This window comes from Primulina tabacum, chromosome 11 (genome assembly GCF_025594145.1).
Source record: "Primulina tabacum isolate GXHZ01 chromosome 11, ASM2559414v2, whole genome shotgun sequence".
NCBI lineage: Eukaryota > Viridiplantae > Streptophyta > Magnoliopsida > Lamiales > Gesneriaceae > Primulina > Primulina tabacum.
The window spans coordinates 35,479,527-35,494,415 of record NC_134560.1 but is presented as its reverse complement, the minus strand read 5'-3'; the positions used below and the strand labels follow the sequence as shown (position 1 = coordinate 35,494,415).

At 36.2% G+C, this 14,889-nt stretch overlaps 1 pseudogene; it reads right to left on the bottom strand.

Annotated features, from left to right (window-relative positions):
- Positions 1–7,745: 7,745 nt before the first annotated feature.
- Positions 7,746–13,316, bottom strand: LOC142519789 (phenylacetaldehyde reductase-like; annotated as a pseudogene).
- Between the last annotated feature and the right edge of the window lie 1,573 nt (positions 13,317–14,889).

Genomic DNA, 14,889 nt, shown 5'->3' with positions numbered 1-14,889 from the left:
TCGAAAATGGTGCTTTTTGAGAGTTGTTTACGCGTCGAGTTGTATTTTAAAACGGTAATCGATTTTTAACGAAAATAAAGATTTTTTAGGAACTCGACTAATATTTTCGAAAACTTTCCTAAACAAAATATTTTAACTATATTATAGTGGGCCTAATGGGCCTATGATACCATGGTTATTGGGTCTAAACTCCTACCCAATTGTTTATATTGCAATATAGAGTTTCCAAACCCTAAAACTACTTAAAACCACACGCCTGCAAGCACTAGACTCCTAGGGCTTCACTCTCCATCAGCACACGCACCCACACACCACACAGTCATCACATTCACGTGAATTGAAGGGTAAAAAAAAACGCAGCAAGCTTCCTCCCCCGTCTCTCCGCCAACGTCCATCGCGTCAAGGATTGTTTTTCGTACGTGAAATACGCAAAGACACGTCTCAATCTTCCTTCACTCATCGTTCATACCACATTATGTGTGTTTGATAATGTTAGCATGAAAAATATGATATCCTTCTTATAATTTCGTTTTTATGGCTTGTACATTATAAAACTTGAGTTTTTATGCTTTTAAATCCATGTTTATGTTGCACAAAGAGGCTGTCATGATAGGGTTATGGAAGAGGGTGTTTTCCGTATGATTAAAGGACCATAGAGGCTTGGCTAAGGGCTGGACGAAAGGGGAAACAAGTTGAACGAAAGTATCCATGTTTAAAGTATGCATATTAATGAAAAACTATTTTTATTAAAAGTATTTTCATTGTCGCATGTGAATGTATATGTATTACTTGATATCATGCTTAAGATTTGCCAAGTTATTAGACTCACTAGGTGTGATCGATGCAGGTGAGCATGATTTTGATGATGTTGGAGGACTTGATGGTTGAACTAGCTGAACCGTGGTGCACATAACCCGAGAACCTTTGCTAGTTTTTCCGCATTAGTATGATTTTAAAGTTTTTATGACGTTTTTACTTTTGATGCTTTTGAGTGGTTTTGAGAGGATTTAAGATGCTTATACTTTATTTTGAAAAATAGTAGTTTTAGGTTCGGGTGACATCCTACGATTTTATGTTTTGCACTGCGTTTGGGATTTTCAAATAATTAGTCGGTGATTTTATTTTAAATGGTGCAAAGTATACATATATATACATATATATATATATATATACATATAAGTGTATTAGGCTGAAAGTATTTTAAGAAAAGAAAGAAAAAGAATCTCTAGTATATTTTAAAGAAAACGAGTAGTAGACGTTTCAAACTGCTCCCACTGCTTGAGCAATGTCCGGTCTTGTACAGATCATGGAGAACATCAAACTCCCTATTGCTGATGCATATGGTACTCGAGACATCTCCGTCCTCTCTGCTTCAATGTTAGGACACGTTTCGGATGATAACTTGAAATTAACAGAACCACAGAAAAAAATATCTCATTGAAGTTAATTCCTTATTTCTGAGCATACCTTTTTACCACCAATCTAGTATGATACTGCTCCACTTAGTTCATCTATTACCAATGGCTTTTGTAATGCCTGAAGTAAATATTACAATTTGTTGATTTAGTAATGTGAGATTACTAAATAATCGACGATTTTTAAAGAATGAAATATGACATTTTTTGGTCATATGAAGTCCAAATGATTTGAAATTTGATATATCATAGAAAACTCAAAGACGTAGAAGTTTCATGTTTTGAGTTTTGAAAAATTTGATCGTTTGAATGGTCTAAAAAGATATACCGGTGTTAAAATTTTAAATATTATATTATTTTATTAATATAATATAATATTAAAAAAGAATGATAAATATGAATCGAATGAATCATAATTCATTCGAAAGTGTGTATAACAGAGGGGAGAGAGAAGAAAGAAAGAATAGGGTTTTGAATTTTCTTTTCGACTTATCGGTTTATCCAATCAACGAACCGACTTCAGTTCTAGGATCGTTGACATGAGATCTTCGATTTGAGGTATAATATATTTTTGGTAATTGTGAGAACCCGAATTTTCAGCATTCCAGCAGCAATGCAAAATTCCAAGCAGAAACTAATATTTCAGAAGCTGGTATTTTTCCAGCAGATTAGAATCCAGCAGCAAACAACAGATAAAATCTAACAGCAGCAGCACGAAATTTCCAGCAGACAGTTACTAATGCAGACCATGACTTGTAACTGAAGCATTTAACACGGAATAAAGGCTATTAATGACAGATCATAGCCATTAATTGGGAGGCTAACAGTCAGAATTTTGCCTATAAATAACACCCTCATGTCTCTGAATTGGTGTTACAAAAATCGTGAGACTATTACTTAAATTTTCGAGCTAAGAGAGTGCCTTGTTCGAGCTGTAAAATCCAGTAGCGAGAGCAACCAGATTTCCAGTAGACTTCAACCGAAACTCTAGCAAATTACGGTAAGTGGGCTTATATATAAATATCTTGAAATCAGTTTGATAATTCTGTTTTAAAGCACAGTTTCTGTATGTTTGATTTCCGATATATGATTTTGAAGCACTGAAACTCCCTAGTGAACTAATGGTAGGAATATATATTCTGAACATTTCTGAATTCTGATTCTGATTCTGGCCTCACCCCTTAGAGGAGAGAACATATAGGGGACTGATATCGGTTTAGCCATGAAATTCACTAACGTGCTCAGTGCTTACTAATTCTGATTTCTGTTCTGAAACCTGTGATTTCTAAATTCTGATTTCTGTTCTGAAAATAAGAGTTTTCTGCATATTACTGTTTTACTGTCTTGTTGAAAACGATTTCGAAAATTGGGAGTTATTCCCTGCTTCTGCTTACTGAGTGACAATCATATCACTCACCCACCAAACTCATCTCAGATAAGAACGAGGAAGAAATATTAGAAGAAGAAGAGCAGATCCAGTTCTGGGGTTGGTGAAGAAGATTATTGTTCTCAGTTTATGTTTATGTTAATTTTGTTGTATCTGTTAAGACACTGTTATGTCTGGTTTTACATTTTCGCTGTAAAACATCAGTATTTGAGTTGTAACAGACAATTGATTTATTCCGTATTATGAATTAAAGACTGGTTTCTGAATTCTGTACTCTGAGGCTGGTTGTTTTCGAATGTAAATTTGAGAGCAACGCCGGTGTCGACCAACCCCCGTCCCGGGGCGTGACAGTAATGTTTGAAATTCGACGATTTCTAGAATAAATCCGATAAATTGTTAAATCATACATAAATTGAATATTGTTGAATAATGTATGATTTTAACGAAGAAGAAAAGATTATAGTGGTGTTATTTTGAATTATTCCCAATTTATTTTAATTAGGGATTTTTATCATTGAATTGAAACTGGTGAGCTGTTTGTCAGTTGTTATTAATTCTGATTATATATTCGGAGTCTACGAAGTATAGGCTACATGTTGATATAAAGTTTTTGTAGTTTAACGGATGTTGTAAAATAGCCTATTATTTGAATTTAATTGATTATGGTGTATTTGATAATAGTATTGTGAATAAAATACATCAGAATATTAAATTGTTGAACGATAAGAATTTATAATCGAGTTTTATATTTTGTTGAATTAATTGTGTTGAGCTATGTGATGTTATATATTGAGGCTGTTATGACTGTGTTGATACGATGACAATGAATCTGATAATTGTTGTTGAATTATTTAGATACGTTACAAGCCTTGGGATCAAAGAAATAGTCAGATTTTATATATATACTCGATTATCAGGTACGTGTTGACGTACGAGCATATGTTGTTATTGTTTAGTATTGATAAATACTATTGTGTTGAACGATGGTAAATCACTGAAATTGGATGATTTGATATTATATTTGTTGTTGTTTATTATTGTTAATGTTGTTGGCTATCGTTGTTGGGAGACGTCTCGTTGATGTTGTTCGATCAACGATATTGTTGTCGCCGGAGTAGGGATGCGAAGTATCGTTGATGTTGTTCGTTCGACGATATTGCTGTCACTGGAGTTGGGGTGCGACGTATCGTTGATGTTGTTGTTGCAGTAGTATGAGAGTGATGTCATTGATGGTTTGATTGTCCAGAAACAACAAAGTGGGTATTTCTGCTATGATTTCAGTTATATTTTATGTTGGTGTTAATATAACTGTTATGTATTATGATGATGATTGTTGTATATGCTCACCCTCTAGGGGCTGTTTCTGTTGGACAGGTTACAACACTATAGCCGTGAGACATGATAGAGGTGAAGAACTAGGTGTGTCTAGTCAAACAATCCTGTAGTTGATAGTAGATAGAGACACTATAGTTTATTGTCTTATTTGAGTTGTGTGTATGTATTTATTATACTGTTTATGCTACACTGATGTAGATAGTATGATGATTTCACTATTTTGTCGAATATGCATTATATTATTATGTCGTTGATAAGAAAATTTTTATGCATATGACGTCACATGTTGTATGATTACGTGGTGAGGTTTAGGGCGTCACAGCTTTCATCCCTCGTGGTAGTGTAACACGATCCCAAGTTTTATTCTTGTCTAACGCCTCCAATTCTTCTTGCATTGCTATCATCCACAAGGATACATTCGAGCTTTGAGTAGCCTTGTAGAAACTCGATGGTTCACCATCCTCTGATAATAAACTAAGCAATATTGATTTCATTTAAATACTCTAAAAGCCAACCTGGTGGCCTTCTATCTCAAGTTGACTGTCTCATATTAGAAACCTTATACTCAACATATTCTTGATTCTTCGTGCTCTGATACTGCTTCATAAGAAATTTGACATTTGTCTGTCTTATTTCCACCTAAAATATAATAGTTTCTGAATTCAATGTGTCTTTGTATCCCTTTACTTTATCTTCTTCGAAAATAACATATCTATTGATAACAAGCTTGTGCATAGTAGGATCCCACAAGTTAAACCCCTTTACTCCATCAGCATAACCCAAGAAGATAAATTTTCTGGATTTCGAATCCAACTTCGATCTTTCTTGCTCATTGTACAGAACGTTCGCATGACTTCCAAATGCATGAAAATGAGAATAATTAGCCGGCTTTGTAGTCCACATCTCTATCGAAGTCTTCTGATCAATCGCCACTGAAGGAGAAAAAATGATAGTATAACAAGCGGTTTTGACTGCTTCCGCCCAAAATGACTTTTCTAGACCCGAAGTCCTTAACATAGCTCTTGTTCTATTTAACAAGTTCTGTTCATCCGTTCATCCAATCCATTCTGAGGTGTGTAAGCCGTCGTAAACTGTCTTTTGATGCCCTCATGTTGACAATATGCATAAAATTCGTCACTGTTATATTCTCCTCCAATGTCAGTACTCAAACACTTGATTTTCTTTTTAGAGTCAAATTCAACCCACGCTTTGAAATATTTGAAGATCTGAAAAACATCTGATTTCTTCTTGATTAGATACACCTAACATCTCCTACAGAAATCATCAATAAAAAAGACAAATTATCGCGCTCCTCCTAGGGATACAACCGGTGCTTGCCAAACATCCGAATTAATCGGCTCCAATATGCTTTTACTTTTGGCATTGGAACTGCCAATTTTTAATCTGTGTTGTTTACTGGTAACACAATGCTCACAAAAAAGTAATGACACTTTTGTAAGTCCCCGCAGCAGCTTCCGTTCTGATAGAATTTTCAACCCTCGTTCTAACATATGCCCAAGTTTTCTATGACATAACACTGTTATTTCTTCTCCTGGACCAATTGATGCAACAATTAGTTCTGCCTCTTTGTGTGTTTCTCCCAAAAGTACATGCAGATTTGCAGCAACTTTTTCCACCTTCATAACCACAAGCGCAACCTTCACAATTTTCATGATCTTGTTCTCGATAAGGGTTTTACACCCGATATCGTCCAATTGCCCCAAAAACAAAAGATTTTGCATCAGTCCCTTCACATGTCGTACCTCTTGTATGGTGTGAATGGTGTCATCAAACATTTTTATTTTGATAGTACTGACCCCAGCGATTTCCAGGGCATGATCATAGATCCTCCTGAGAATGGTTCATAATGATCAAACCATTCTCTACGAGACGTCATGTGCCACATAGCTCTTGAATTTATAATCCATACGTTCAAAAAATTTGTGCATGCCTTCTGTAACTGTTGCTGTTTCGCTAAATAATAATTCACCACCGCCTGAAGTACTAGCTACATTTTCTTGAGAACTCTTCTCGATACTCGTACACTCTTTCTTGAAATGCCCTTTACCGTCATATTAAAGCAATAAATATTTTTCTTCTTACTTCTAGACTTTGATCTACCTTGTCTTTGGCTCCCACTAGAGTCATGATCCATAAATCTTCCTTTTATCATCGGTAAAGTCTCTGTCTGCTTCGAAGTTATCAACATATATTCCTTATCTTTGCACCGGCTTTCTTATCTAAGAACCACAGTTAAGACATCGTCGAATTTTAGAGAGCCCATAAGAATATTTTTGGTTAAGTTAATGATATAAATCTGGTAGACTTTGAAGTAGAAGCTCTGTACATTCATTTTCCTCTATTTTATGCCCCATTGAAGTGAGTTGGGCAAATAAAATATTTAGTGTGTTGATATGGTCGGTCATCGATGAGGATTCTACTATCCGAAGAGCATAAATCCTTCTCTTTAGAAAAATCTTGTTGTATAGTGACTTGACCTCCTCTCTTTTCAGGTATCCGGGAGGTGAGATCAGAGGTCGTACATCTTCGTCAGAATATCCCATATAACTTTTGTTGTTTTTATCTCGGAGATAGTTGACAGTAGTTCGTCTGTTATAGCCAAGTGTAAACTGGCAACAATATTATCATTCATCTCATTTCATTTTCCATCATACGTCATTTCCACCGGTCTATCTCCAATTACACCAAAACAATTTTCCTTCATTAAAACCGTTTGTATCTTTATTTTTAATAACATAAAAATGCTTACATTGAATTTTGTTATTTTGTACATGTCCGCCACTATGTTTACAAAAATTAAGTAGACTGGACAAAATAGTCTCGCCTTAATAAAAAATCTAAAAAAAACTTTTCTGATGTGGAAGATCAGTCTAGGTTGCAACTACATAACATACTCAGAATTTTAAGAAATTTTTGACCGAAACTCTATTACAACTTGTTGGTCCTACATGTGGCAACTTGAGATAATAATATGAAAATAAAGTATAAAATTGGACACCGAGATTTATGTGAAAACCCCTAAAAATTACTAGGATAAAAACCATGGGTAAGATGAAAAATGTTCCACTATAATATTTTAGTGTGTACAATCACTCACTATGTTTCCAAAGAGAACACACACTCTCTTAATACAGGAGAACAAACATCTTACAAATATTATAAAACTAAGCAATCAAATGCTATAAGATGAGAGAAAGAACTCGATGAAGGAATGATATTAAATGAGATGAGAGAGCTCTATTTATAGAGATCCCTCGTTATTGTGAAAAACGTTTCATATTAATTGAATCGCGTTTCCATCTTTTCTCAACCAACAATAAATGATTCCCCAACCACTGCATTAATTTGGCTGACATACCTCAGGTAAAGTGGTTGTTAATAAATGGTTTGAAAATTTAAGAAATGATCGTGACCTTCCAGAATCGCGTTTACAATGCTTGTGAATAACATAGAAGTTGATTTTTCTTGAGAAATGAAGGATCAATTGGGAGAGTGGCAACTCTAAATTTTTTGAACAGATAAAAAACTTACATTTTAGGAAGGTCTAAAGAAGGATAAAGCTTCTTCTGTGAAACCAAGAAAATTTCCTATGGAATTCGCGTTGTTTTGGTCAAAAGGTATCCGCCACTAGTTGAAGGATTTTCAAATTCCAAAATATGTGCTTGAGCAACATCTCTCACATTTTCAAACACATATTTGCTTTCCTGTAATCAGTTTAAATGCTCAAGAAATCTAAATTGGCGGAAAGGCATACAAATAATTTTATGCACCTTCGATCAAGTTTAGAAATCATTTTATGCACCTTTGATCAAGTTCACAGATTCCTCAGAAGTGGTATTGAGTGTAGCCTAAAGGAGAGGATCGATCACGTATCCAGGATTGATTACTACCAAGTCAGATTCCATTTTCTTTAGAGAATTTACATGCAACTTCCTCAGCCAATGTTGTTGAGAGGCAATACCATGCCTGCTAGCATGAGATGTAATGTTTGATCAAAAGTTCTTTGTTGGATCCATCATATTTAAAAATCACAGTATTTTTCAACAAACTGTGTATTGCATTCAAAATTCCGGGGTATCTTAATAGAAACAAACCATAGAAGAATTATAATTATCAAAATCAGACACCTACAATGATTGTCTAAAGTTTAAATTCTATAGGTTGACATTCTTTTGGATCTTGATGAGTCTTCAAAAGATAAAAACATCAAGTGGAAAATAATAAAATTGTGGTATTCCTACGAGCACAAACCTTGATTTCTTCACATAATACTGGATTTTGAAAACCATGTTTCGTCAACTACAGCATCGGGGCCTTGGGGTTTGTAATTGAACATAACTGCAACTATAGAGGATGTTACTGTTAAACAAATCAAGCCAACAAATTTGAATCCAAGACACAACATTTTTTTACAAATAATTAACACATGTTTTGAGTTAGTAAAAAATGATTTGTTTGATCATGTAAGTAATGATGTTTTATTTTTTGTTTTCTTTCCTAAACTTCATCTATAAATACCTATCCATTTTTCATTTTAAAAACACACAAAAACAAAAAATCCTCTCATTTACAATCACAAGTGTAGAAGTGAGATAAATGATTTAGTGTGTGATTTCTTAAGGAGTGTTTATCTTTGGAAGAAATAGGATTAGGGGAGAGAAAGTGAGTTTTAAAATCAGAGTATTCTGAGTGAAATAATTTTTATTCTCAATTCTCTTGTCTTCTTTGTTATTAATAAAGAAGTGATCTCCTTGATAGGTTTAGAGTCGACGTAGCCCAATTTTGAGATGAACCACTATAAATATTGGTGTTCATCTTATTCATTATTGATATTACTTATGATGTTTTGTTGTGATGTTACCTAGTTTATTTCCCTCGTATCTCAACAGTTGCCACTACTTTTCTCAAATATGTTCTTTGCTGCATGATTTTAGTACATTTAGAGTTCCCTTAACTGCCGGTTCTATCAGTTCTACCTAAACAAAGTACATAATATATCAAAAAAAATATAATTTTACACAAGATTCAAAATAAGCACAAATACATACTGCCAAGAATTTTTATTTTTGTATAATTTTGAATATTGGTCTCCCTCATTCACTGCCATGAATTTGCAGTCAAATGTTTTGCAATGTGTGAAAATGGTAAAAAATATAGTTGTACTTCAAGAATCAATATTTCAGACGAGCAACAAATTAAAACATCATACGTGAATTTGAAAAGAGTTCACTTCATCACAATGAACAATGACAATGATCAAAACAAGCCCAAACAAAATAAAATAATTTATCAATTATAAGGTAATTAAAAAGAAGAATCGAACATCACAAGAATCACACACAAGAACGAAAGACAACAAATCTGCGGGTCGGTTGCTGCAGAGACAGCAGGTGAGGCTGTGTGAAAGGCCCTTTCACAACCATGAACCGAGGGATCAAAAGATCCATCTTCAATTAATTTGCTTCAAACAATTGTAATCTCTCCTCAGCTCCCTCCAGTCCTTTCAAGTGGGCTACTTTATTTGAATCACCTGCATTTCAAAGTGCTTAAACAATGTTGATAGTAGATATATCTCAAAGAATCTTACTCGAGTATACAAACCATAATTTCCTTGTGATGCATGATTTTTTGCTGCGCGCCGTTCATCGTGAACAACATGAGAAAAATCTGTTTTTTTTACTAAAACTATATCACATCTCGATGGCTAAAGTATTCAGGGGCGTGGGAGGCGTATACGTGTTCATATCATAAACATGAGAAAAATGTGAGTTCGCTTCATATCATATAAAGTTTTTGATAGCTTAGACTCGACGATTCATTAGATTTCTGGCTCTGTTTTAAATCGAAGGGACAAACTTTAGGTTTCGCTAGGATGGATGGATTTGACATTATCTATTTCAAATCTATTGATTTTAAATTTCTCGAATTCAAGTGAATTTTAAATTCACTTGGTATCAATCATGAAATTCTAATAGCCACATATAGGCATTATTTAAAAACCATATTTTGAATCATTCGTCAAATAAAATCTTCCCTCCAAGTCAAATCTATCAAGGCAACTAAGAGATCATCATTATTCACATAACATATCAAAAAGTCATGTGAGAGTAGGTGTCACGCCCCGGGACGGGGGTTGGCTGACACCGACGTTGCTCTCAAATTTACATTAAAAAACAACAAGCCTCAGAAGTAAAAATTCAGAAACCAGTCTTTTATTCATAATAATCGTTGTCTGATGCAAATGTTTTACAGCGAAAATGTAAAACCAGAAAATACGATGTCTGAACAGATGCAGCAGAATATAAAATATAAATCAGAACTACGAACAACGATCTTCATCACCAGCCCCAAAACTAAAGTTGCTCCTCTTCTTCTAACAACTCTTCCTCGCTCTTATCTGAGATGGGTTTGGTGGGTGAGTGATATGATTGTCACTCAGTAAGCGGGGACGGGAATAACTCCTAGTTTTCAAAATCATTTTCATACAGAAACAGTAATACGAATAATATACATGAATTCTTATTTTCATAACAGAAATCAGTATTCAATATTCAGTAATCAGTAATCAGTATTCAGTAATCAGAAATCAGAAGTTTAACAAAAGCAAGCACTGAGCACGTTCGTGAATTTCATGGCTAAACTGATATCAATCCCCTATATGTTCTCTCCTCTAAGGGGTGAGGCCAGTAATCAGTAATCAGTAATGTTCAGAATATATATTCCTACCATTAGTTCACTAGGTTTCAGTGCTTCAAAATTCAGATATCAGAAATCGATCATACAGAAACTTTGGTTTACAACATAAATCATCAAACTGGATTCAAGATACTTAAACATAAGCCCACTTACAGTATTTTGCTTGAAGGATTTCGGTTGCAGTCTTCTGGAATCTGGTTGCCTCGCTACTGGATTTTACAGCTTCGAAATATGCACTCTCTTAGCTCTAATTTCAAGTTATAACTCAAGGTTTTAGTAACATCAATTTCAGGGATTGAGGGTGCTATTTATAGGCCAAAATCTGACTGTTGGCCTTCCAATTAATGACCATAATCTGCCATTAACAACCTTTATTCCATGTTAAATGCTTCAGTTACAAGTCCTGAGCAGAACCAGTAGCTAACTGCTGGAATCTCGCTACTGAACTCTTCTGCTACTGGATTTTGTCTGCTGGAAAAATACCATATTCTGAAATATGAGTTGCTGCTGGAATTAATAGCTTCTACTGAAATCTGCTAGCTGCTGCTACTGCTGGAATATGAGGTTCACACATCCCTCCCTCCTTATGAGAAGTTTCGTCCTCGAAACTTGGCTATATAAGTTCTTCAAAGAGATAAGGGTATTGTGCTCGCATCTTTTCTTCCAACTCCCAAGTAGCTTCTCTTTCGCTGTGGTTGGACCATTGTACTTTGACATATGGAATAGTTCGTCGCCTCAGTACTTGGTCTTTGAAATCCACAATTCGAATCGAAATTTCTTCATACTTCAGCTCTTCATTTAGATTGTTCTCAACCAGAAGTGGTCCAGCTTCCAGAATGTGACTTGGATCAGAAATATATCTCCTCAGCTGCGAGACGTGGAATACATTGTGAATTCTTGACATGTCGGGTGGGAGTGCTAATCTATAAGAAAATGTTCCCACTTTCTCAAGAATTTCGAATGGTCCGACGTATCTGAGATTCAGTTTCCCAGCCTTATTGAATCGGATAACACCCTTCATGGGTGACACTTTCACATATGCCTTCTCTCCAACTTCGAATTCCACGGGTCTTTTTTTCAAGTCAGCCCAGCTTTTTTGTCGATCTTGTGTAGTTTTCAATCTCTCCTTAATCACAGCAACTTTATCCACTGTTTCTTGGATTAGTTCGGGTCCAACGATGGCTTTTTCCCCTACTTCATCCCAATACAGTGGTGATCGACATTTTCGTCCATACAGAGCTTCGTATGGTGCCATCCCAATACTGCTGTGTTAACTATTATTGTAGGCGAACTCGATTAAAGGTAGGTGCTCACTCCAATTACCACTGAAGTCTAGAGCACATGCTCTCAGCATATCTTCTAGAGTTTGAATTGTCCTCTCAGTTTGGCCATCAGTTTGAGGGTGGTACGCCGTACTAAGAGTAACTTTTGTCCCCATAGCTTGTTGAAAGCTCTTCCAAAATCGAGATGTAAACCTAGAATCTCTGTCGGATAGTATGCTAGCTGGAACTCCATGTAATCGTACGATCTCATTCATGTACAGTGTGGCTAGCTTGTCCAAATTATAGTTCATGCGGACATGTAAGAAATGTGCAGATTTTGTGAGTCTATCTACGATTACCCAAATGCCGTCATGACTTTGTCTAGACTTCATGACTTTGGTAACCCGACAACAATGTCCATGGAGATATGTTCCCATTTCCATTCTGGAATTTCTAGAGGTTGCAGAAGTCCTCCAGGTCTTTGGTGCTCTGCCATGATTTGCTGGCACACGTGACACTTGGAAACAAACATTGCCACGTTTTTCTTCATTCCACTCCACCCAAAACTTTTCTTCAAATCTCTGTACATCTTGGTACTGCCAGGATGGACTGAAAATTTCGACTTATGTGCCTCGGACATTACTTCTTGTCGAAGGTTATCGATGTCTGGTACGCACAATGGTCCTTTCATCCACAAGATTTCTTTGTTATCCGTCTCGAAATCTGGTGCTTTCCCTTCTTTAACTTGCTCTTTTAGTTTCACCAAAGCGGAATCTCTATCCTGACTTATCGACATGGTTGTGCAGAAAGTGAGGTCAGGATCGCCTTACTCATATTCTTTCGACTTAAAGCATCTGCTACCTTGTTGGCTTTGCTTGGGTGGTAGCTTATCGTCAAGTCGTAATCCTTCATGAGTTCGATCCATTGTCTTTTTCTCATATTTAGTTCCTTTTGAGTGAACAAATATTTAAGACTTTTGCGATCAGTGAAAATCTCACATTTGGCTCCATAAAGATAATGTTTCCAAATTTTTAGTGCGAACACCACTGCGGCTAGTTCGAGATCATGCGTTGGGTAATTCTGTTCATACGGCTTCAACTGTCTTGACGCGTACGCTATCACCCTTCCCTCTTTCATGAGTACACATCCTAAACCTTCTTTAGATGCATCACTGTAGACGGTGTAGTCCTTACCTTCCATAGGTAATACTAGCACTGGTGTGGATGTAAGCTTCTTCTTCAAAGTCTCGAAGCTTTGCTCACATTTTTCACTCCATTGAAACTTAGAGTTCTTCTGTGTGAGCTTGGTGAGGGGTATGGCTATTGAAGAGAATCCTTCAACAAATTTTCGATAATAGCCTGCTAGTCCCAAGAAGCTTCGAATTTCTGTCACATTCTTTGGTCTAGGCCAATCTGAGATTGCTTCTACTTTCTTAGGGTCCACAGATACCCCTGCTGCTGATATTATGTGTCCCAAGAATGCGACGCTCTCTAGCCAGAATTCGCATTTCTTGAACTTGGCGTAAAGTTCTTTTTCTCTCAGCGTCTGGAGGGTGAGACGAAGATGTTCTTTGTGGTCTTTTTCACTTGACTAATATACCAGAATATCGTCGATGAATACCACAACAAACTTGTCAAGAAATGGTTTGAACACCCTGTTCATGAGATCCATGAATACTGTCGGAGCGTTTGTTAACCCGAACGGCATCAGCATGAACTCATAGTGTCCATATCTTGTTCTGAAGGCTGTCTTCGGAATATCGTCTGTCTTGACCTTCAGTTGGTGATAGCCTAACCTTAAGTCGAGCTTGGAAAAGATTGAAGCTCCTTTGAGTTGGTCAAACAGGTCATCTATCCTTGGAAGTGGGTATTTATTCTTGATTGTGATCTTATTTAGCTCTCTGTAATCAATACACATCCTCATGCTTCCGTCCTTCTTCTTTACAAATAGGACAGGAGCTCTCCACGGAGATGCACTTGGTCGGATTTGCTTCTTATCCAACAATTCTTGAAGTTTCTCTTTGAGTTCTTTCAACTCTGTCGGAGCCATTCGATATGGTGCTTTTGAGATTGGTGAAGAATTTGGTACTAAATTAATCTCAAATTCCACTTCGCGGTCGGGAAGTTCGCCAGGGAGTTCTTCAGGAAAGACATCCAGGAATTCTTGTACAACCGAAATCTCTTCTAGCGTAAGAGTGGTTTCTTTCTTTACCTCGCTTAACATAGCTAGGTAAACTTCTTCTCCACTTTTCATGGCTTTCCAAGTTTGAGACGCAGAAAGAAGAGTCTTTCGTTCTTTTGTCTTACCATGAAACAAAATTTTCTCTTGTTGTGGGGCTTGGATGGTTACCTTCTTTCCATGACAGTCTACTAAAGCATGATTCTTGGCTAACCAATCCATTCCAAGAATTACATCGAATTCCACCATGTTTAGTTGAATCAGGTTTGCCTTGAAATTCTGATCTTCTATGAGAACACTAATATCCCGATATAGAGTACGAGTTTCTAAAATTCGGTTTGCAGGAGTTGCTACTCTATATGGTTCTTCTAAGTTATCAGGCTTAGCTCCTAACTTCTTGGCAAATCTCTTAGACATGAATGAATGTGTAGCACCACAATCAAATAACACATACGCAGATATATCATTGATTATAATGGTACCTGCTACGACATCATTTGAGTTGTCAGCCTCTTCTTGAGTGATAGCATAAACTCTAGCATTTGCCTGTTCTCCTTAGGCTTATTTGGAGTTGTTCCGCCTGCTGGACCATCTC